At 44.6% G+C, this 23933-nt stretch overlaps 1 protein-coding gene across 1 annotated transcript in view; it reads right to left on the bottom strand.

The window, feature by feature from the left end:
• TUBGCP2 (tubulin gamma complex component 2) overlaps window positions 1–23933 on the bottom strand; it is a 190575-nt gene that overhangs the window by 38293 nt on the left and 128349 nt on the right. The gene's annotated exons all lie outside the window — the stretch shown is intronic.

Raw genomic sequence — 23933 nt, 5'->3', positions numbered from 1 at the left:
TTTTTCTGATGTCTTTAGTTCTGTCGATGTAGTACATCAGTGCTCTTTTGACGTCTAATGTATGTAGTGCCCTTTCAGCTATGGAATCTGCCTGTGGGAAGAACACTGGTAGCTCTACCGTTTGATTTAGGTGGAACGGTGAAATTACCTTTGGCAAAAATTTAGGATTGGTCCTTAGGACTACTTTATTTTTGTGTAGCTGGATAAAAGGTTCTTGTATTGTAAACGCCTGAATTTCACTTACTCTTCTCAGAGATGTGATGGCGATGAGAAATGCGACTTTCCATGTTAGGAATTGGATTTCGCAAGAGTGCATAGGTTCAAAGGGTGGACCCATGAGTCTTGTTAAGACGATGTTGAGGTTCCATGAAGGAACGGGTGGTGTCCTTGGTGGTATAATTCTTTTGAGGCCTTCCATAAATGCTTTAATGACAGGTATCCTAAATAGTGAAGTTGAATGGGTAATCTGCAGGTATGCAGATATTGCTGCTAGGTGTATCTTAATGGAAGAGAAGGCCAGGTTTGATTTTTGTAAGTGTAGTAAGTAACCCACTACATCTTTTGGAGATGCGTGTAATGGTCGAATTTGATTATGATGGCAATAGCAAACAAATCTTTTCCATTTGCTTGCATAGCAGTGTCTAGTGGATGGTCTTCTGGCTTGCTTTATGACTTCCATACATTCTTGTGTGAGGTTTAAGTGTCCGAATTCTAGGATTTCAGGAGCCAGATTGCTAGATTCAGCGATGCTGGGTTTGGATGCCTGATCTGTTGGTTGTGTTGCGTTAACAGATGTGGCCAGTTGGGCAACTTGACGTGGGGTACTACTGATAGGTCTAGCAGTGTTGTGTACCATGGTTGCCTTGCCCACTTTGGTGCTATCAGTATGAGTTTGAGTCTGTTTTGACTCAATTTGTTTACTAGATATGGAAGGAGAGGGAGAGGGGGAAAAGCGTACGCAAATATCCCTGACCAGTTCATCCATAGGGCATTGCCTTGAGACTGCCTGTGTGGGTATCTGGATGCGAAGTGTTGGCATTTTGCGTTCTCCTTCGTTGCAAATAAGTCTATTTGAGGTGTTCCCCAACGTTTGAAGTAAGTGTTTAGAATTTGGGGGTGAATTTCCCACTCGTGGACCTGTTGGTGATTTCGAGAGAGATTGTCTGCAAGTTGATTCTGGATCCCTGGAATAAACTGTGCTATTAGGCGAATGTGGTTGTGAATTGCCCATTGCCATATTTTTTGTGCCAGCAGGCACAGCTGTGTCGAGTGTGTCCCCCCCCTGTTTGTTTAGATAATACATTGTTGTCATGTTGTCTGTTTTGACAAGAATGTATTTGTGAGTTATGAGTGGTTGAAATGCTTTTAATGCTTGGAAAACTGCTAGTAGTTCGAGGTGATTTATATGCAGCTTTCTTTGATGTACGTCCCATTGTCCTTGTATGCTGTGGTGATTGAGGTGTGCTCCCCACCCTGTCATGGAAGCATCTGTTGTTATCACGTATTGTGGCACTGGGTCTTGGAAAGGCCGCCCTTTGTTTAAATTTATGTTGTTCCACCATAGAAGCGAGAGGTATGTTAGGCGGTCTATCAACACCAGATCTAGAAGCTGACCCTGTGCTTGAGACCATTGTGATGCTAGGCACTGTTGTAAGGGCCGCATATGCAACCTTGCGTGTGGGACAATGGCTATGCATGAGGACATCATGCATAGTAGTTGTAATATCATCCTCGCCTGTATTTTTTGTGTTGGATACATGCGTTGTATAATCTTTTGGAAATTTTGAACCCTTTGTGGACTTGGAGTGGCTATTCCCTTTGTTGTATCTATTGTGGCTCCTAGGTATTGTTGTACCTTGGACGGCAGAATGTGTGATTTTGCATAGTTGATGGTGAAACCGAGTTTGTAGAGGGTTTGCATGACCTGAGCTGTGTGGTGCGAGCACCTTGTCAGTGAGTCGGTCTTGATGAGCCAGTCGTCTAGATACGGGAATACGTGTATTTGCTGCCTTCTGATGTGTGCAGCCACTACTGCTAGGCACTTTGTGAAGACTCTTGGTGCAGTTGTTAAACCGAAGGGCAATACCTTGAATTGGTCATGTATTCCTTTGAATACGAACCTTAGGTATTTCCTGTGCGACGGATGTATTGGTATGTGGAAATACGGGTCTTTGAGATCTAAGGTTGTCATGTAGTCCTGTTGCTTTAGCAATGGTAACACTTCTTGTAGCGTGACCATGTGAAAGTGTTCTGATTTGACGTAGGTGTTTAGTGTTCTGAGGTCTAGGATTGGTCTCAGTGTTTCGTCCTTTTTTGGTATTAGGAAGTACAGTGAATAAACTCCTGTGTTTATTTGTGTGTTTGGGACTAGTTCTATTGCGTTCTTTTGCAATAATGCTTGAACTTCTATCTCCAGAAGGTCTGAATGTTGTTTTGATAAATTCTGTGCTTTTGGTGGTATGTTTGGAGGGATTTGGAGAAATTCTATGCAATAACCATGTTGGATAATTGCTAAGACCCAAGTGTCTGTAGTTATTTCCTCCCATGCTTGGTAATACTGACCTATTCTTCCCCCCACTGGTGTTGTGTGGAGGGGATGAGTGACATGTGAGTCACTGCTTGGTTGTAGGGGTTTTGGGGCTTTGAAATTTTCCCCTATTCCTAGGGAATTGTCCTCTGTATTGGCCCCGAAAGCCTCCCCTTTGGTACTGTCCCTGGTAGCTGGACGGTGTTGCCTGTGAGGTGCTGGCTTGTGTGGCTTGACCCTGAAACCCCCCTCTAAAGGTTGTTTTGCGGAAGGTGTTGTAAGTGCCTCTGCTCTGCGGGGAGTAGAGTGCGCCCATGGCTTTAGCAGTGTCAGTGTCCTTTTTGAGTTTCTCAATCGCCGTGTCCACTTCTGGTCCGAAAAGTTGTTTCTCATTGAATGGCATATTGAGCACTGCCTGCTGTATCTCTGGTTTAAAACCAGACGTTCGTAGCCATGCGTGCCTTCTTATAGTCACAGATGTGTTAATTGTCCTTGCAGCTGTGTCCGCTGCATCCATAGAGGAGCGTATCTGAGTATTAGATATGTTTTGTCCTTCCTCAACCACCTGTTTCGCCCTCTTTTGTAGCTCTTTGGGTGGATGCTCAATGAGGTGTTGCATCTCGTCCCAATGGGCTCTGTCATAGCGCGCAAGTAGTGCTTGAGAGTTAGCGATGCGCCACTGGTTTGCAGCTTGTACTGCGACTCTCTTTCCGGCTGCATCGAACTTGCGGCTCTCTTTATCTGGGGGCGGTGCATCCCCAGATGTGTGGGAGTTGGCTCTCTTGCGAGCTGCGCCTACTACGACGGAATCTGGTGGCAGCTGTGAGGTGATGAAAACAGGGTCTGTGGGAGGTGCTTTATATTTTTTGTCCACTCTCGGTGTTATAGCTCTACTCTTGACCGGCTCCTTGAAGATTTCCTTTGCGTGCCGAAGCATCCCTGGGAGCATAGGCAGGCTTTGGTAGGAGCTATGGGTGGAAGAGAGGGTGTTGAATAAGAAGTCATCCTCGACTGGTTCCGAGTGTAGGGACACGTTGTGGAACTCTGCAGCTCTAGCCACCACTTGTGAGTATGCTGTGCTATCTTCCGGTGGTGAGGGCTTTGTAGGATACGCCTCTGGACTGTTGTCCGACACTGGGGCGTCGTATAAGTCCCAAGCGTCTTGGTCCTGATCACCTTGGCTCATGGTGGTGTGAGCCGGGGAATGTGATGGAGTTTGTGCCGGTGAAACGTTAGTTACAGGTGGAGGAGAGGGTGGCGGAGTTACCTTTTGAGAGGGTGGCGGAGTTACCTTTTTCACCATTTTTGTTTGTGGTGCTTGGTCTGATTGAAACTCCAGTCTCCTTTTTCTCCTAATAGGGGGAAGGGTGCTTATCTTCCCTGTTCCTGCCTGTATAAAAATAAGTTTCTGAGTGTGGTCCACTTCGGTGGATTGCAAACTCTTCCTCAAATCTATGCTTTCGCATCTGAAAGGACAGTGATTGCTCCTCTGAATAGGAACCGGTAGTTGGGTCGGTTGCGGGTTGTTTCGGCACCGAAACCCTGGCTGTACTCTTTTTCGGCTCCGAGGTGACCTTCTTCTTTTTCGGGGTCGAACCCTCTCGGCGTCGATCTTCCTCGGCGCCGCTGTCTCTGCGTCGAGCAGTTTCGGCTCCGCTATCTCGCCGTCGATGTTTGTCAGCAGCACTTTCTCGGTCCCGAGAAGGCTGCGCGCCGGTGTCTCGACCGGAGTCGGACGATCTCGGCACCTTTTCGGCCTTTTTCGGTGCCGACGGTCGGTCACCGAATTTATGGGTCGAGACATGGCCTGATGGCAGTGGCGTCCCCTGGGCCTTGTCACTTGTCTTGTGTGCTGGCTTCGACGTCTTACTCACAGTTTTTTGGTCGTCGAATCCCTCGGAGTCCGAATCATGGAACGAGAAGGGTTCTTCTTCCTCTTGTTCCTCGAACTCTCGGTGAGCTGTCGGCGTGGACGCCATCTGCAGTCTTCTGGCTCGACGGTCACGGAGTGTTTTTCGGGACGGGAACGCACGACAGGCCTCGCAAGTCTCTTGACTGTGCTCAGGTGACAGGCACAGGTTACAGACCAAATGTTGGTCTGTATACGGGTATTTGTTATGGCATTTAGGACAGAAACGGAACGGGGTCCGTTCCATCAGCGTTGGTTTACACGCGGTCGGGCCGACCAGGCCCCGAAGGGGGATCGAAAACCACCCCGAAGGGTACCGGAGCTCTTCACTCTTCGAATCGGTGTCGATCCTAAGCCGATCCCGAACGCAACAATACCGACGTAAATTTTACAATATGTAGCTAACTTTCCGTTCCGAAACCCGGAGCGAAAGGAACACGTCCGAACCCGATGGCGGAAAGAAAACAATCAAAGATGGAGTCGACGCCCATGCGCAATGGAGACAAAGAGGAGGAGTCCCTCGGTCCGGTGACTCGAAAGACTTCTTCGAAGAAAAACAACTTGTAACACTCCGACCCAACACCAGATGGCGGGCTATGCACAACATGTGTATCTACAGCGACAGATGCCATCGAACATTATATTACTGCAGGAGACGCATATCTCTCCTGGCTGTGAATCCAAGTTAGCATCCACAAGGAGTTCCCACAGATACCTTTCCTCCTATTCCTCTACTAAAAGGGAGTTGCTATGTTTACAAAAAAAGTCGATGCAATTTCAACACATCAGAACAACAACAGACCCAGAGGGTAGAGTTCTCATTCTTTAGGGAATGTTCAACTATACACATCTAACCTTAATGAGCATATATGGCCCAAACACACAGTCTGGACTTCTTCCATGCAATATTGAAACACTGCACAGTGGTTGACCCTCAAACAATTGTATGTGGGAGGTCAACAATCTGATCTTTAATACGGAGCTGTACTGCTCTGGCCACCACTCTGTCCATAACGAGCAAAGACTAACTAGCGCACAGGATTGCCTTCCTGGGCGCTATTTTACATTTGAATTTGGTTGATCTCTGGAGAATGACCCACACGACATTGCGAGAATACACCTTTCATTCACCCGTACACAATACTTCATCATGCATTAACTTATGAGTGGGTTCAAAGGACGTACTGGTTGGACAAGAGGAATCATACATCTCCCCAGGACTTTATGAGACCACTCCCCAGTGGTGCTGCAACCAGAAACACATAACAAATAGAGTCAGATGCCATTGTGGCGCCTCCAACTGAAGCACCTATGGGATGTTGTGTTCAAGGAGCCTTAGGGTGGTCATCCCCAAATTTTTTCCCTGCCTCCCTCCACTTTTCTGACACTGTTTTTGCTGGTTTTAGGACTCTGCACACTTTACCACTGCTAACCAGTGCTAAAGTGCATATGCTCTCTCCCTTAAACATGGTAACATTGGTTTATTCCCAATTGGCATATTTGATTTACTTGTAAGTCCCTAGTAAAGTGCACTACATGTGCCCAGGGCCTGTAAATTAAATGCTACTGGTGGGCCTGCAGCACTGGTTGTGCCACCCACATAGGTAGCCCCTTAACCATGTCTCAGGCCTGCCATATCAAGGCCTGTGTGTACAGTTTCACTGACCCTTGACTTGATATTGAAAAATATTTGGCAAGCCTTAAACTCCCTTTTTGCTACATATCACCCCTCAGGTAGGCCCTAGGTAACCCATAGGGCAGGATGCTAAGTAGGTAAAAGGCAGGACATGTACATGTGTGTTTTATATGTCCTGGTAGTGGAAAACTCCTAAATTCATTTTCCACTACTGTGATGCCTGCTCCTTTCATAACATTAGGGCTACCCTCATATACTGTTTGAGTGGTAGATTCTGATCAGAAAGGGGTAACCAGGTCATATTTTGCTTACTGGTGAGGTTGGGTTTTATATTACTATTTTAAAAATGGCACTTTTAGAAAGTGAGCATTTCTCTGCACTTAAAATCCATCTGTGCCTTACAGCCTATCTCCAATCAACGTCTGGGCTGGTTGACAGCTTCCTTGTGCATTTCATCCAGACAACCACAAACACAGGATACTCAGTCACAACTGCACACATCTGCATACTGAATGGGTCTTCCTGGGCTGGAAGGGTGGAGGGCCTGCCACTTACATTTCAAAGACTAGCGTCCTGCCCTTACACAAGGGACTGCCTAACCCCCTACTGGGACCCTGGCAGACAGACCTGTACCGAAAGGGGAACTTGTGCACTTCAAAACCACTCTTTGAAGTCTCCACTATTTCAAAGGCATTTTTAGGAATATAAACTGGGTCCCTGACCCCACCAACTCAGACACTTCTAGACCTGAACCTGCAATCCGTCAAGAGGAACTGCCTGGCTGCCTAAAGGACTCATCTGGGCTGCTTTGCTGGGAAAGACTGCTGCTCTGCTGCCCTCTTGACTTTGCTAAGAAGTGCTCTTCAAGGGCTTGCATTGAGCTTGCCTCCTGCTTTCTGAAGTCTCAAGGGCCAATCTCTTCAAGAAACTCCTTTTGCACCAAAAATCGACACGAAGCCTGCCAGAAACTACGCACAGACATTTTGCCACCAAGAAATCGGCACACAGCTGAGTCGGAACAACGGAGCCCGACTTCCCAAGTGAAGAATCGATGCACTGCCTGCCTTGCGACTGGAAATTCGACGTACAGCCTACCGGATTGACGCACAGCCGAACCGTAACAACACAGCCCTTCTTCCTGAGTGAAGAATTGATGCAGTGCCTGCCGTGCAACAGAAAATCCAATGCATTGCCATACCGGATCGATGCAACGCCTCTGACTTCTTCCCGCACGCCCAGGATTTCCTTGCATCATCCATTGGCTTCAAAAAGATCCCCGCATCGCAGTGAGGAACCAAGACTGCGTGCTGGAAATCAAAGCAAAGCCCCTTGCAGTGTGGAAAGAAATGATGCATCGTCTGTGCTGCATTGGAAAATCCGATGCACACCCTATTTTTCCACGCATCTCCTCCTCCGCGGTCCCCGTGCATGTTATTTTTTAAGCAAACCAGGTACTTTGTGCAAACAAGAGACAACTGTTGATTTCTAAGATTTAAGACTCTGTTTAATCTTGCAAAAGTGATAGCTCAACTTGTGCTTATTGAATCTTTATTGTTTTGACCTTAATTTAACCAGATAACTATCTTGTATTTTTCTAAACCTGTGTGATGTATTTTTGTGGTATTTTCACTATGTTACTGTATGGTTTATTGCACAAGTACTTTACACATTGCTTTCTAAGTTAAGGCTGCCTGCTCAGTGCCAAGCTACCAGAGGGTGTGCACAGGATAGTTCGAATTGTGTGTGACTTAACCTGACTAAGACTGTGGTCCCTATTTGGGCAAGGGTGTATACCTCTGCCAACTAGAGAACCAATTTCTAACATGGAGGAAATTAGAAAGGCCATTGAGAGCCATACAGAACTAAACAGAGACTCAACTGCTTCAGTCCCCACCCTGTGGGAAGCTCTCAAGGCTGTCATCTGGGGGAAGTATGTAGCAAAGGGACACAGTATTCTGAAGTCAATTAGGACTAGGCTTGCCACACTGGAAAGTGAACTTTGCTCTCTAGAAATTAATTCTGACTCTACTCAAGACAGTGTGGTCCTTAGCCCATGCGCACCACACTGTTAGAGTTTCAAGGGGAAGCAGACAGAGAACTAAACTTCCAGAGCAAACATAGTAAAAGTCTGAAGATATGGGGAAAGGGATACACCAGGACACACCCCTGCAGCTCTGCTTAAGCCAGGCTTGGCAGCAAACCATATACCCTGTGTTCATACTTCAGATGGGGCATACTGTATGATCCCTCTGACATCATGGATGTATTTGCTGCCTTTTATAGTTACTGTACTCATTCAAAACACTGGCGACGCCTGCTGACATTAAGACATACTTGGACAGGATAATTCTGGCATGGGTAAGGCAGGAGGACCGCAACCTCTTGTATCAGTCCATATCTGTAGAAGAAATCAAACAGGTGATCACACAGTTAAAAAAACTGGGAGTGCTGTTTAACCTGCCAAGTTTTATCATGAGTACACGGAGGAACTAGCACCAGTGCTATTTGCGATGTATGAAGAAGCCTATCAAGCAGGGCAGCTCCACTGACTAGGCGAGAAGCCATAGTCATCACTCTACTCAAGCCAGACAAGCCTCCTGACAGATGTGACTCCTATCGCCCCCTCTCTTTTATCAATGTAGACAGCAAGATACTGGAGAACCGGTTGCTCTCACTGATGTCCCGTCTGGTTAGGCCACTTCAGTGTGAGTTCATCCCGGGTCGCACCACCGCAGACATCCTTTTAACATTATTTGCCCTAATGCATCAATTAAACCCTGATTTGCAGGTAGTGGCCACTGTTTTAGACGTCGCTTATGCATTTGACACCAAAGAATGGCCATTCCAACTGGAAGTCTTGGACAGACTAGGGCTTGGCATAGGTTTTGTGAAATGGGTTATGCTTATTCACACAGACCCTTTGGCTAGAATAAGAGTTAAGGATGGGTGTCCTAAGCTTTTCAGATTGGCAGGGGGACACGTCAGGGCTGCCCCCTGTCGCCTATCTGATTTGCTCTTGCTGCAGAACACCTGGTGCGCTACGGGAGTTTCACTGCAGACCTAGGATCAATAGGGGACTTCGTTATACACTGCTCGTGATATACGTGGATGATGCAATGATAGTGGTCAGGGACAATGAAGTAAATGTAAGCCCCATCACTACTGAAGTAATACAATATGGTCGCTGGTCTGGGCTACGGTAAACTCGTCAAAATGTATTATAGTCCCCTTGACGGGAGTCACAACATGGCCCAATATGTTCTGCCCATTGCAACTAGCAAACAAGGCCTGTTAGATCCATAGGCATACTATATCATATATATATTTCAACTATCCTCCGGGAGAATTATGGAACCTATTTGGAGCTATTACAAGCACAGACTGATTCCTAGATTATTCTGTCGCTGTCAATAGCGGGCAGAATAGCCCTGATGAAGATGGTGGTTTTGCCAAAACTTCTCTAGTTATTCCAAAACATTCCGATTTCATTTAATAAGGCATTTTTCACCGAACTGTGCTCACTCATGATCAGATTGACATGGGCAGGCAGGCAACCCATACATAGGTAGCAGAGATTACAGCTCCCTACAACAGGGGAGGGTTTGCAGCATCCCATTCTGAGGTGTAATACCTGGGCGCATAGGTGCAGGTTATGCATCACTGGATTCATAACAGCAGACATGTCCCACACATCACCCTGAAAAAGGGACAGGTACACCCGCTTCGGCTACAACCAGCTTCCTATGCCCAATTTCCTAGGCCATTGCGTGAAATACATACCATTAGATGCACTGCATGTGCGTGGACCAGGCTGGCTTCACTCTGTAATGTTTTGGTGCCTAATTACAACAACCAGCAAGACATCTTATTATATGTAGCTGAATGGGAAGTGTGAAATCTCATTACCAGAATGTACAATGCTGTCATGGACATGATGTGTGTTCCGTGAGGCAGATCTTCCTAAAGTGTGGCTACAATGGGCGGGGGATCTGGGCTTGGATATTACTGATGATCAGTGGCAGTATTGTTGCGAACAAACCAGGGAGCTATCTCCGAATGGCAGATGTCACTAAATACCTTATAAATATCTACATAGGGTGTACCTGACCCTGGTTGTCCTCGCTAAGTATAACCACAGAGACAAGACTAGATGTAAAGGTTGTGGTACCTTGGTGAGCAGACTTCCATCACCTAGCATGGACTTCCCTGGTGGTTCCCCGCATTCTGGGTACACGTTATGGAAGCCATATTCGATATGATGGATCAAACTTTCCAGTTAACACCTGATATTGTTCTTCTAGGATATGTTAACAATGTACCGAAGGGATATCGCAAGTTCACTGGTTCCGTGCTCCTGCTGGGTAAACGCGGGGCTACCATGGTGTGGGGAGGGCAGGAAGTTCCTCTTTGCTGGACTGGCTCAAGGATATATCCCTTTGTGAGGAATGGTCTGTGATTTATGTTTCCACTCTTTCTAATGCTGCTAGACCAAGGGACGTTTGGGAACCACCACAGAGTTATCTGTCAACTTTGAAACCTGATTAAAGACTATGATGATGCATCACTGTTTTTTTCTGAGATTATGCTGTGATGGTGAACTTATATCTCGAGATAATGCCCCTCACTTGTGATGTGCCTTGTATTGTAGTATATCTGCAGAACTGGGTGGGATAATATTGTCAGGACTTGAAAAATCTACTCGGCCACTCTCAATGGCGAGTAAACTGTAGAAACATTTCAAAATATATTTCAGTAGCTGTGAAAGCCCTTTTTCATATTTCTGTGTGATGAAAAAAATATTTTAAAAGGATGAAAACAAATCAGAATACTTTACGTGTTGATGTGCAAAGGATATGTTTTCTGAAACCCAATTTTCACAGATTGTTAATGTAATGGATGGTTGTAGTCAATGTATAGGCTCACACTGTATGATAGTGCTTTGTACTGATCTGCCTAAATGTTAAATAAAATTATAGTGCACATAAAAGGCATGCTTTACATGTACGTGACTCTGCGGATAAAATATGTGATATTTTGTGTTTGATTGTGTGTTTATTGCTTTGTCTTCCATATTCTTTTTAATATGTGCCTGTTAATATAATACATGTATTTTTTATTTTTTAGAGTAGATGTATCTTTAGTACACAGTATGTATATGTTTCTTTACATTATGTAAGGCATTCTGACATAGTGTAATATTTTTGGTGTACTGTATCAGATTTTTATTATGTACTTTTATGTTTCATTCAAATAAAATATTTTGGAAAAAAGGCTCACTATTGCAGAAGCCACCAGCAGAGTCCAATCTAGGTTCAGTTGAACTGGTCTGCTGGGCCCTTGAGGTAAAGGGCTTCTGGCAGCTTGCTGTGTCCCTGTAGCTTATCAGGAGGTCTGCCAACTCACCATTGGAGTCCACTTCCCTGCTCTCGCTACAAGTGAGAGCAGGTCTAGCCTTTCATGTCTCCTCACAAAGTCTCAATAGCAGATGCAGTCCTTCTGCTGTCTTCCACAAGCCCAGTAGTGTTCTGAAGAGGATGCCACGTTTATGTCTGGCAGTGGGCTGTGGTGGGGTGACTTCTGAGCTCTCCTAACCAATAGGGAAATGTTCCCTGGGGTAACCCTAACACTATTGTAGCAACTGCTGTGTGCCCTATTGCAAACAATCTCACAGTGCCCCTCTGTCTGTACCTAAAACTAAGATGGCAGAATCTTTCTTCCCCTCCCCTGTGCAGAGCTCCTGTGCCCACCAGAGAGGCGTGGCCAGGAACATAAGTAACCTCTCTTCTTGGCCACTTCAATCCAGTCTCGGACAGTTCCTTGCCCACCAGTTTTGCTACCTGCCTGGCTAGGTGGACAAAAGAAGGGCGTGCCCAGGTATCAGCTAATATTTGACTGCACAGGGTAGGCGTCTTTTAAGTTAACTGAGTTTCTGGTCACTCCCCAGATTGTCATCCTGCCAAGGAACAAAACACCTCCCACATAACCAAGGTCTTTGTCTCAGCTCTGGAAGCAAGTTCACACCTCATCAAGCAGCCTATTCAGCTCCTGCGTGACAGTTGAAAGTTGGTGCATATGGACTTCTAGAGCTTTAGGCAGAGAAGAAGTAACTTTCTAAAAGTTCTCTTTCTAAAATATTTATTACAAATACGATTTTACACATGAATTGTGCTTTTAATGAATGTTTCAAAAAGTGCAAGAATTAACTATGTAGTTGTTTCCTAGAAGGAGATAACATAATAAATGTAATATTGTATCCCAATGGTTTCCTATGTATTAGCTAATCATGCTAGCATGAAAATAGCTTTTAGGTCCGTTTCACAGTAAGGACATATTTAACATTAAAAAACTTTACTTGTCCTAATTTTCATTACCATGCATCCTGCCTTATGGTCATTAAGACCTACTTAAGGTGACTTTAAAAGGAGGGTTTAGGCCTGTCAAAAGGAGTTATTTGGACAGGTTGAATTCCCAGTTTTAAAACTAGCAAGACAGAATACAGTGGTAGGCCAGCAGTCATGGTTGCGCTGTCACTGTAGTGGGTGGCACAATAGGTGCTGCAGTCCACAAGTGACATTTAATTTACAGGCCCTGGGTACACTTTGTAGCATGTACTAGGGACTTATAGGTAAGTTAAATTGCCCAGTTAGGGTCACAGCACACACACTGTGGGCTGGATAGCAGAATCCCAATCCACAGCGACCAGGTACGTAAAACATGAGAGGCTCGCTGTTTCCCGTCAGGTTAGTGGACTACTTTTAATCTTTTGTTCGCGGTGCGATCTCACTTGGCAGAAGTCGAGCGCTTTGCATAACCATTCCTTTCCACAAAGGAAAAAACCTCACTTTTTAATATCCGGTTTTGTTCTCTCAATTGGCTGCTAAAAACTACGTTAATCCAACTGTTAGTGGGTCGCCCGGAAGGTAACTTAGGTGTATATGTTTCCCTTTTTTTATGGCGGAGGAGTTTATGTATGTTTTCTTGTCGGTTTAGGCGTATTGCTTTGTTTTTAACATTATTACTTAAATGCCATAGACTCCCTGACGTGAAGAAATGCTTTTGTTTTTTTTTCTGGGCTTTCACTAGTGTCTATTTTTACACATCTAAGTATGTTTCCCTTGGATTTATATTTAGGAAACGTTTTGTATAGCCTCTATTAAGTGGGCTGACGTCTCAATGCTTTTTCCCAAGCTCTGAACTTCTGCAGCCGCCATCCTCGAAATCCCCGCCTAGTTTGTACTTGTACACACACACTATATATAGCATGGTTGTTGGGGTAGGCATTAAGATTGAGGGGGGCATTTTGTGGGGGATAGTTGCGACTGAAATCAAATTGCGCATAGCCACAGGATTACAGTCACAGACCCTTAAAATTTCCAAAACATGAACACTTGAAAGGTTTTGAGTGAAAATTGGCATGAAGGAAAACACAGTGAAAATAGTGATAGCTTGTATACACCTAACGTATCACAGAGAAGGCAACGCGAAAAAAATCAGCAGCGTGATATCTTAAACACGGAAATGATTCTACATCCCAATAGCACTGACAAACACTTAAGGATGAGCACTGCTGAAGTCTGCAGTACTAAGAAGACATTACTGATGGAAGGGTCTACCGCACGTGGATTTACAGCACTAGCACTGTACTGCTTGGAGAAGCTGACCCTATCCAGGACCCTATCTAGGATCCCACGGCATTGAGACTAATTTGCTGAATACTATACAGACTGCTAGCGACTGCGAGGAAGCGCATGTTACCGGACTGAAACCTGGGAGCACATATCACTGGGACCTTTTAACACCATTGTGGAGGGGAGACAATGAAAAATTATGATATCTTGCTAGTGTGTCCTTCAGCACCACTACGGTACATTTGGCAGAAATTAACACCACATGGATTTATGAATCGTGGAGAAGTTGCTTTTGGAGGAATGTGTGCTGCTGGACTCGCATAAAACTGATAAACACTACTGGTGGATGCACATATTGCAGTGGTCTGTAGTGCTGAGAAGGTACCAGTTGATCCTATATCTTTGGGAATACACCGTTGGGAAAAGCTCATACTAGCTGGCATCCTAAGCAAGCACTCTTAAGGAAGGCCGCTTTACTAGAGTTCTATAGCACTAAGAGAAGGAGATCAGACTCCTGGGGGCCTACAGTACTGCATATGCCCTGCAGCACAAATCGCTGACAACCTGTAGTATCAAGGGAACTCATGGGAAAAATCACGTTATTGGAGTCTTATAACAGTGAAAAGTCACGACTGGAAGGAAATCTTCCACGCATCAATAAAGTATTGCTATGGAAATACAAAAATGCTGTAACACTACAGCACAAAAAAGACTCATTTGGATGAACCCCACACTACAGGGACATATAGCCTTGAGAAGGCACTTCTCTGTTAAGGTATTATGAGCTGGGATAAAGCACAAATCAGAAGTGATTTGTTAGTGGGGTTGGTACTACCTGAGATCACAGGAAGCACAGAAGGAAGGCTGAAGGAAGGTCACAGCATGGGGGTAGTAAGTACTGACAAGACATCTGGAAAAATATTACAAAAAAGCCAACAATACTAGAGTCTGCTACTGCTGAGAAAGTGGACCTGGGGGAAACTGCAGAAGTCATAATCTATTATAAAGGTATTTTCAAGTGTGTGTAAAAGATTGAGAACTTTATTACCATACCTGTGTGACTGACTCACTACCTTTATTAGACTGCATCTGGTTAATGGTACAGAGTGGATGCTTATGCAGCTTTCTTTCCAGACACATGGCTCTGTGGAGAGTTAAGAGTATTTTTGCCAGGACCGCTCTGCAGGCTCCTGGCCTTTTCTTTCAATCAGTCTACCTTGGAGGGTGATGCCAATGTGACACTATTTTGTGTCTTGTTGTCATTACTAATCATTATTGCTGTTGTCATGTGATATTATGGGTGGGCAAAGGTCAAGGTGCAGGTCTCTGCACAATGCATATCTGAACATGGTGTTGAGTTTAGACTTGGAAATCAGTACCTTCTTACTGGTGAGAGTAGCTACCAACGAGTAGCTACCAACCTGGTGATAATTGACATTTTTAGTCTGGTTTAGCTTTAATGATGACATCAGGGTTTATTGGGTGTCAAATCTAATGTGTGTATCTGCTCTGCAGTTGCAAGTTCCTGTTTGTGGAGTAATAGCTCTGTTCCTAGTGTCTTGTTGCTGTTACACTCCACACGCCATCATCTGTGATTTAAACCAAGGGTCCAAACATTAATAGCACAACATAACATTTTTGTAATTTAAACAGTGGAATGTTTGATGGTCTGATGTGCGAGTGCCATGCTTTTGGTTAAGCAGCAACACCACTTGTAGGTGTCGGAGTAGGCCAATCATTTATTTATTTATTTGTTTATTTTTTTCATTGTTCTATTTATCACAGCAGTGATGGTTTACGTGTTTCAGGATGTGCTGGCGTCTGAAGATAGATCACATGAAGTACATTTAGGTTATTTTCTAGCTGTACTGGGTTTCATGAGAGGCTTTTGCTATAGAAGTCTTTTCTTAAAGGGCTTGCTCAAACAGACAATAAGGGTTTGGTATGTATAGATTTTCCTAAATGACTTCAGGGGATGATGAGTTTTACCTCACAATAATTCCTCTGTGGTTCCTCCAATAGTCCTGGTCATGCAGGTTTTAGAATAGGTTTAATGATTGAAAGCAAAACCAGAAGTGTATTTTCCGTTCTGTGTCTCATTTATTTTTATTTCTATCTTTCTTTTGTTGCTTTTCAAAGCTAGTACTTTTACAGACAACATGTGTTTTGCCCTTTTAAGCATGCAGGCCTAGGGCTTTTTCAAGGCTAACATTTAAAACCTATGGTATATTATCAAGTGGACAGTATTCCACATATTTCCATTCACTAGCCATTGTTCCCAAACACTATCACCTTGCTCTCATCTTATATCACACTTATCTAACCATCACCATATGTCATGTCTGTATCGATCTATCCTCCATTCCCACTCTGACTCATCCCAAATCCATTCTACTACTTTCATCTCCTAAATAACTCTGCCTAAGCTCTTCCCTCCGCTTCCACATCTAACTCACCCAAACCTCACTTTACTACTGTGATCTCTAGAACAACCCTACTATATTCTCCCTCATTTATCTCACCCTGTTACTATGATCTCCCTAACCCTTTCCACAGACTCTTCCCACCTCCAAACCCCCTTTACTCATCCCAAGCCTAAATCCTATTAACATAAACTCCCAATTAACACTTCTGGATTCGTCCCTCCTCCACCCCTCCATTACTCTAGTCAATCTAACTAACAAACTCTCATATCCGCGGCTCAAATTAACTCATAATAATACTAAAACTGTACTCATATTTCCCTATACTAATCCACCACTAATTCCTTTTGGGTTCCAGAGTAGCGTGCTACTCGCCGAAAAGCGCTTCGACGCCTCGTCAGGGGTAGTAAGCGCTATATAAATACTATTACAATACAATACAAAAAACAGCAGCATCAGTCAGAAAAAATGGGGGAGATCATTCAAAAAGAAACAATTTCCTACAAATGAGAATCCCATAACAATAATTTCATGTTTCGTGTCCCCAAACCCTCTGGGGTCCCTAAAATGTTGGCTGTTTCTTATTTCACAGGCTATTCTTTCCAGGGCGATTAAACCTTCTATGTAGTTTTGTATTCTCGTATCACACCTTCCTGGATTTGTAGAATTCTGAATGACCAATGTTTAATATGCTTAAGGCTCAAGGACCAATTCTACAAGCAATCTTTCTGTCATCGCCACTATTATCTTTTGTTAGAAATTTCCATGGTTTTTCTCTTTTTATCCCTTCTCCAATTGCCCATTTTGAATTTACTTCCCACAACTCTCACTTATTGGGGCCAGTTTTAAGTCTCAAGCCATCTTCCATCTGCTTTGTTAAGTTTTTTTGTCCCTATACTTACCTGCACTCTCTTGGTTAAGCCTCATTTCAGTTGTGATTGTTTTACAGGTTTACCTTTACATTTCTTTTATTGTGTTCATAGAGCTTTTTTTGTGGATGCCACATTAACCAAAATAGATTTACCACCTCTTAAATTGATTCTCATTTTACTTTCCAAGTCACGCTTCAGTCATTTGTTTTGGGTTTGCCCATTTGTCCCATTTTAATATTCAAGTTGCTCTCTGCTCAGAAAAATGGCATCACCCTTCCAGAATTGCCCTACAGGGCTAACACTTTTGCTAGGCTATTCACTTATGCCAGGACACAACTTTCAGATGTCTCCTTGTGCACCAGGTGCCTATTTCTTGGAGGAAGACAGATGAAATCTGCTTACTCGCATCCCTTTCGGGTAGGTTCAGTAGATCAGGCTCAATATGTCCTCTACGTCCAATACAGCTCTACTGAACAGTAGGTAGACAGCTGTGTATGCTCCTTTCATTACATCCAATTCATATCGCTTGGGCTGCTTTCTCAATGCAAGGTAGAGTTCTAGCAGGAGGTAAAATGTAAAATAGCGGAGGAGCAAGAGGACATGTGCCGCTCCCATCCATTTATACACTGCAAAGAAAATGAAGTATCAGCCACAGCCAATTGCATTGAGGGACACAGACTAATGCTTCATGCACTTTGACACCTTTTCCAGGACTCTTGAGGTTGACAGGGAGGGTGAAGTGTGGATAAGGAGCTGTAACCAATCTGTGAGTCATAATCTCCAATTAGTCAGTTATGGAGAAACCTATTCTTCACTGAGACCTTACAGATGGAATAAGCAGCCTTGGCACTCAATGAGGGTCAGCTTGTTTTGTTCAATGTAGAAGAGCATGTCTAAGTAGCATATGATGGCCATCTTTCAAATGGCCACTCCATAAGTGATCAGTCCTTGTCTCTTTGAGGAAAGCTGATAACATTGAGAAGATCCCATGGTCTGTTTTTAGAGACACTAACACGCTATCACTAGGTTATACAATATGAAAGAAAGACCCTGAAGTCACTGCCCTTTTCCTAAAAATAGAAGGCAATATATAGGTACAGGTGTGTACATTTGAATATGTCATGCCAGTGAGTTGGTCAGCTAGAGTTCACAGAATTTCTCCTAGACATACACTCGAGTATCACATGTTGGAAAAACCTTCCTCTCCAGTCTCATAATTTTTCATTCCCACCCCCAAGAACTGCTAACTATAGATTATAGGATCCTAGTGAAGTAGCTTACTCTAGATGGAGACTTGTGCGCAGAATGGAGGCATTATTTATTGAGTGGTCTTTTTATAAATAATGTAATAAATCTTTAATTGACATCCTACATCAAGTCTTTGTTGTAACAAAGGTACTTGATTTCGTATCTACATGCCCTTTTATGGATTTTGGCTCCTGATTGCAGGGTCACTTCACTAGCAGTGGAGACAAAGACAATACCATCAGTGGGATGGCTAGAATGTCAAAGATCAAGGGGAGTTTTAGCCACAAGGGTAAAGTATTTTCATTTGGATACATCTATTAATTCTTTCTTTCTTTCATTTTGCGTGCTATTTTCCCAAACTTGCTTAAGTTGCAGAATATTAACACTACTTAGCAAGTCAGATGCAACAGTTTCTCCTCAGGGAGGGGTTCATATTGACCGTCTGTGTTTAAATTGTGATTGATATGAATCACTCCGAGTTTAACAACAAAGCACCATTACATCAACAAGAGCCTTTCTTTTTTATAATGATCTCCTTTACTTGGTACCCTTTTCTTTGCCTTTTCTGATAGGACCAGCCACAGGCTGTGTTTCAACAAAATCTAGCCCCAAGACTCAAAGGAGGAACATGTCACTTTTGAGTTCGTGCAGACAGAAGCCTCTTCCATTTTTAAACTACTATTACTGGAATGATGGCTGCGAATTACTAACTCCTTCATCTCCATGTGGATCATACTTCCTGGGTCCGACTGATGCAGTATGTTACCTCACCAGTGTCACTTCTCATGCCTTTGTCCTAATGACATAAATGCATGCATTCTAGTGCTTAATTTGTAAATTAAAACATGCCGGGGCCCAAAGCTCTCCTCTGAAACATGCGGCGGCTGCAATTAAATGTTTGAGCACAGAAGACTGAGGCTTATGTAAGCGTAAGATGTAGTCAATGATTTCCTGGATGTTAAGTTTGAGGGGTTCCCGATCTTTGGTATGTAGTAATGAACACATCTCTTCCATTCTACTGTGTAACAGGCCAGAGTTGTGAGCCAACAGGCCTCCTTTAAAAAAGCCATACAATCTTGTGGATACAATCATATGGTTGAGGTATCAGAATTCTAGGACTTCAGGCACCAGATTGCAATGTTGAGCTGACCAGGTCTGGATGCCTGACCTGATCTGACCATGCGACTGTGTGTTGGTGTTAATGCCCCTTAAGTCTGTGTCTGCTGCATCTAGTGCACAACAGATGCTGGCTTTGGAGACAACTTTGCCGTCAAGCTTTCAGACACTATCTCCTCTCCCTGCTTTCTATATTCCTCAAGGAGGTGCTTAAGAAACTTCTCCATCTCCCACTGCGCTCTGTTGTACCAAGACAGCAGTTCTAATGGGTTGCCGCTTTCAATGCCACCCTCTTGCCCCCTGTGTCTATTTTCTTGCTATTCTTAGCTGGAGGAAGAATGTTGCCTGTGGCCAGGACAGAGGCGCACTGAGGGGAGATTTGTATCAACAGGCAGACTGGGGAAACGTGCTCCTAATATCGAAATTGGTTGGAGAGGGCATACACCGATTTTCCACCCATAGTGTGTCCCACTTATCACTTGACCGGGTCATTCAAATTTTGGGAGTGGATTTTAACAAGCCCTCCAGCATGGAGAGAAACTGCACAGTGCACTCCGACTTAGAGAGGGCCTTCAGCAGGAGAAGGTCCGGCCTTAGTGAAATCCTCTCCTGGAGGCAGAGTCACACCTCCAAAAGAGTGGAGTACCGAGGCTACCTGGCCCAGTCTGACAGTACTAGGATGAGGGTTAGTGAAGTTCCTCTGAGCTTTCTCACCATGAAGGGAAAAAGTGGAAAAGGAGCAAAAGCCTCGACAAATATACCCAAGCAGCTTATCCAGTGTCTTGCCAATGGACTGTGGATGCAGGTGCTTGGTGGCAAAGTTTACACCTTTTTTTTTTTTTAGGGTGGTGAACAGGTCTATCTGCGCTATACCCCAGTGCTGGAAGTATGTGTGAAGGACATGATGGTGCTGTTCCCACTCAACATCGTGATGCATCCTGCTCAGTTGGTCCACAAAGTTCCCTCCAGGAGGTGCTCCACTAAAGGGGGAAAGCTGTGGCGGCTCACCCAGTGTCAGAACCTCTGCGCTGTGTGGGAAGGCTGAGAACACTGATGCTGCCCTACTTTTGAAAGTAATACATGGCAGTCATGCTGTCTGTCCCACTGAGGACTAACCTGCCCCAAATGACCTGTAGAAAGCCTTTGAGGGCTAGGTGGATGGCTTGCTGTACTAGTTAATTGATGTGGTGAACCTGGGGCTGAGAGGGCCACATCCCCTTGAATGTAATCTTGTTGAGGTGCATGCCCATTACATGAGAGAGGCATCTTTTACAATGGGTATTTGTGAAATGGGGTCTGCTTTGTACCAAGTCACTGTAGTGTTCCACCATTGCTGAAAGCTGTGCGTTTTTGCCTGTACCAACACTAGCTTTCCCCAGTGACCTTCAACCTAACACCTTGGGTTTGAACTTCGAGATATGGATCCAAGCTTGATGTGAAAGTATGATGTTGGTGTTAATGCCTCTGGAGACTATCTGTTGCATCCAGTACACAGCAGATGCTGGCTTTGGAGACAGCTTTGCAATCAAGCTCGCAGACACCATCTCCTCTCCCCGCTTTCTATAGTCAAGGGGGTGCTTAAGAAGCTTCTCCATCTCCCACTGCGCTCTGTCGTGTCGCACCAAGACTGCAGTGCCTCTGGATTGGTTCTCCTACTGCCACCCTCTTGCCTGCTGTGTCTATTTTCTTGTTAGTCTTAGCTGAAGGAAGAGCATCGCCTGTGGCCAGGGCAGAAGCGCATTGATGGGAGGTGTGTATCAAAAGACTGTGGAATTCTGCTCCCTTATGTCTAAATTGGTTGGAAAGGGTATAAACCTATTTTCCGTTCAGTGTGAGACCAGCTTAGCATTGGCAGGGTCATTAAAGTTGTTGGTGCGTATTTTAACCTGCCCGTAGGCATGGGGAGAAACTGCATGGCCCACACTGTCTTAAAGAGCACCTTCAGCAGGAAATCTTTCTCCTCTTGCGTGTCATGCATAATGACCTTGTAGAAAGCTGCTGCCCTCTAGATGACCTTGTGGTATACTGAAGTATCATGAGGGGGCCCTCACTGAATAATGATACAGGTTCGGATACCAGGGGGATCAAACATTATAGTTGTCCCACTAATCATTGTTTGGACTTCCTGGTTGTGAATATGAGACGGTGGATGCCTTGGGTAACTCTGGTAGAGACAGTGGAGGAGAGGTACATGGTTGTGAATGTGGGGAACAGGAGGTTTAGGTGAGTTATGTGGTAAGGGGACAAGGCCTAGTGGCTGTGTCCCTTCGTCTTTTGAGAGTTGGGTCTAGGGAGGCAGGTCCCGAAGGAGCCCTCCCCTCAAAGGAGAGTTTCCTCTTCTGAGGAATAGGCTCTGAAAAGGGGTCTGTGGAGGCGGTTAGGCAGAGATCTTCATCGTGACTGTGTGAAGGAAGAGACACCTTTGCCCAGTGTCCACTTCTCACTGAAGCCTCCCCATGACTGGCTCCTTAAGTCCTTGCCAAAGAATCTGGGTTTCTACCGAGCCATCAGACCTGAGGCTTTCAGAGCCAAGAAAGGTTTGGGAGCTGATGAAGACTTCAACGTTGATGTTGGCTTTTGGATGGGGTGTGAAAGAGGTGTAAAGCAAGTCACGACAGGCAGGAAGAATTTTAGTAGGCAGGGGTGGGAGCGGTTGGGGTGGTTGGGGAAAGATTACATACCTCGTGTTGACCTGCACAAGTGCATTTCGAGTAGCAGCAGGGACAGTTCTGGAAGGGTGTCCGTTCCATTACCCGTGCAGCATTCTCAAGCAATTGAGGAGTGGAAACTGTACTGGCTCCCAGTGGTATTTAGTCCGCCGATGCCTTGCGGCGGTGAACGTAACCCTTGGTACTACTGATCTGCAACACGGTACGAAGACAATGTCTATGTCTGGTAGGCACAGTGATGAATGAGTAGTCAAGTGGGCCTGAAGGACAACATGTCAGTAACATGATGGATTCTGAACCTACTTGAGCATGTTTTAACCCAATGGAGGAAAAAACAATGAAGGATGGAGTCAGTGCCCATGCGTAATGTGCAACAAGAGGAAGAGTCACAGCACATCTCATGACTCAAAATACCTTTTTCTAGAAAAACAACTTGCAAATGTCCAGGCACAACACTACTAGTATAGTAATTATGTGTATCTACTGCCACACATGCTAAAAACATGCCAAGTCCTTCAGCTTTGCATTTAGAGAAGCCAGTAAAATGCCCGACTCTCAGTTCAGGATAATACCAATTTTGCACCAGTGCAGTCAAATTGGGGTGAAGGGAGCAATCTGTTGGGTCAACAATTTATGAAGGGAATTGCCAAAGAAAACTCCGGTATAATTAGGATTGCTGACGAGCCAGAACCAGGAAGGGCAATAACTGCTTGGAGGGATCCACTCCTTCCCTTGATTGAACCATCCAGATTCACCTGAAACAGTCACAAGGCTCCAAGTGGAAAATGACTGGCCCATGACTTTCAGTCTAAAAGAATAGGTTTGACAAAGCAGGAACTCTGACTGAGGGTTTACTAATTTAAAGCTGGTTTCACACTGGAGAATGAGCTTCTCAAGTTTCTGTGGTGCTTCTGTTGGAGAAATGAACTACCAGAAGAATCTGGCCCATAAATGTCTTTCTCTGGGATAAACCCACCGGTTTAACAGGAAGCATGTGTTTCCATAAACAATGGGCATTGTGTTGCAGATTAGGAGGACTTGAAAAGCTTTCTTTTTACTGTTTTGGGGAGTACCAGCATTTCTTCTAACAAAAAGGGACTACATTACCCATAATATCCAGGGCCCCAGGAAGCGGTCCATGCCAGGAGCAGCACTTGTGCAGTGTTGTCTGCGCCATATAGCTCACTAACTATTCCTGCAGCATGGGAGTACTAGAAACCTCAGGCAAAAAAAACATGGGAATAACCAACAGAAGCATCTTTTCACAACTGAAAACAAGCATTTGCAATGCAACGGGTCTCGCGTTTGCTCATGTTCGAGCTGATAGCGTTGTAAACTCCTAACCCGACTTTTCACCTATCGGGCAAAAGTGCATTTATATATGTAACCCGAAAAAGTGCAATTAACTATGTAAAGTGCTCGACTTCTGCCAAGCGAGATCGCGCTCGTAAATTAGAGAAAAAGAAGTCCACCAGCCCGATGGAAAACAGCGAGCCTCGCATGTTTTCTGTACTTGGTCCCTGCGCTCGAGGAGGGCTAGCCACCGGAAAAGGCATGACGTATGCGTGCCTTCGACTAATGAAAGCAAGCAGATTTTATTAGGCAAGCCCACGAACCAATAAAAAACACTGACGTGACGTTGACAGGGCTTCGAGCCCTTTTCTGAACACTAAAGAGTCTCGCTGTGATACGCATGCGCGAGCGCATGCAACGCAGGCTCGACCCTAATAAAACAGGCTGCCTGAGGGAATGGAAGGTAGATACCATTAATCTTCAGAATAAATGTGATTTCCATAAAACAGAACCTACCTACCTGGTAGAAAGACATATTTTCAATCAGTTTGTTAAAAGGACATATGTCCTATATTTGCAGTTGATGACTATATTGTGATTAAGTGGACAGGT

Source organism: Pleurodeles waltl, chromosome 6, assembly GCF_031143425.1.
Source record: "Pleurodeles waltl isolate 20211129_DDA chromosome 6, aPleWal1.hap1.20221129, whole genome shotgun sequence".
Taxonomy (NCBI): domain Eukaryota; kingdom Metazoa; phylum Chordata; class Amphibia; order Caudata; family Salamandridae; genus Pleurodeles; species Pleurodeles waltl.
Note: the sequence above shows the minus strand (reverse complement) of the source record. Positions and strands in the feature narration are given on the sequence as shown.